We start from the raw sequence: 1420 nt of genomic DNA on the forward strand, positions 1-1420 counted from the left end.
GGGACAGGCATGGCAGAGACGCCCAAGAAGGAGCGGCGTCCTGCCCGGTCCGCTCTGGCTGGCGGTCTGTGTCGACTGCTCATATTTTTTTTTTTATGAACAAACCTCGTTTTGAAACATTTCCTAATGAAAAACACGAAAGAATATGAATGAACATAAATTCAGATACATTTGGTCACATGGTGGTTTTGTGGTGAAGGAACAAGGGTACCTAATATACAGTTGTATGTAAGAGAGTCATGGTGTTTACAAGACTAAAAAGCTCCGTGATGAGGAGACATTCAGATTATTCATAAAACATAAAGACATGTGAACATCTATCATGATAGCGATGCCATTCTTAGTGATTCAAAATAAGCATTATTTAACGAACATTTTGAGTATAAACAAGACATAATTATACATAAGGACATTAGGATAACATAATGGGAATTGTTTACGTGTAATAAGGGTTAAAATAGCGTGTTCTAAGGTCACTTCGTCATTGTCTCGGCTGTAGACCTGTTGGAGTCGGCTAGGGATAGTGGAGTTACTGCAAGATAAGAAACGTAAGGCTTTTCTGGCGTGTGAGGCGAGAGAGATCACGCAAAGAGGTCACTATATCCAGCAATAGATCCTGTGAAACACCTTTGGTCAGCTACTTTCTAGTTTGCTTACTTTGGTTCGTTTAAGAGCGTTCTTGACAGTGTTCTTTATACATTTTTCAAGTTGCTCCTTGAGGCAAACTTTGCAAAATAGTGCAAATAGTGTTGAAGTTGTCCTGGGGCTGATACGAATGCAAGATATCTTGCTTGAGGTTGCTCGCCAAAACATGTCCATGTTGAGGCTTATCGGAGCCCCCCCCCCCCCCACACACACACACACACGCATACACACACACACACACACACACGCACACACACACACACACACACACACACACACACACACACACTCACACACTCACACACTCACACACACACACACACACACACACACACACGCGCGCGCATGCTCATTACGACATTACGGTAATCTCTTTACAGTCTTGTATTAAATATATTTTGCTGGTAATCGTTATGGTAGGTTTCTTCTTTTGGAATGTAAGATGTCAGATGACTTTTCGAGCGGTCCACTTGGCGGGTGCAAGACCGTTGCCCTTCAGACCTTCTGCTCTTCCTTTGGTTCAGTAATGCCTCCTCTCCGCCATGAAGGAACTCTCATCGCATGGGACCCGCAGAAATATTTAAGTAGGGGATGTTACCATCACGAGATCCATTGAGGAAAGTAAACCCATATCCCTGTCATACTCTACAACTAAACAAGAATTCCCCTTGTTTTAGATTATATATATGCATATATATATATGTGTGTATATATATTACAAATATAATATATGTGTATAACATATATACAATACATATATATAATATTTATATAA

Source organism: Penaeus chinensis, chromosome 4, assembly GCF_019202785.1.
Source record: "Penaeus chinensis breed Huanghai No. 1 chromosome 4, ASM1920278v2, whole genome shotgun sequence".
In the NCBI taxonomy this organism is placed as follows: Eukaryota; Metazoa; Arthropoda; class Malacostraca; order Decapoda; family Penaeidae; genus Penaeus; species Penaeus chinensis.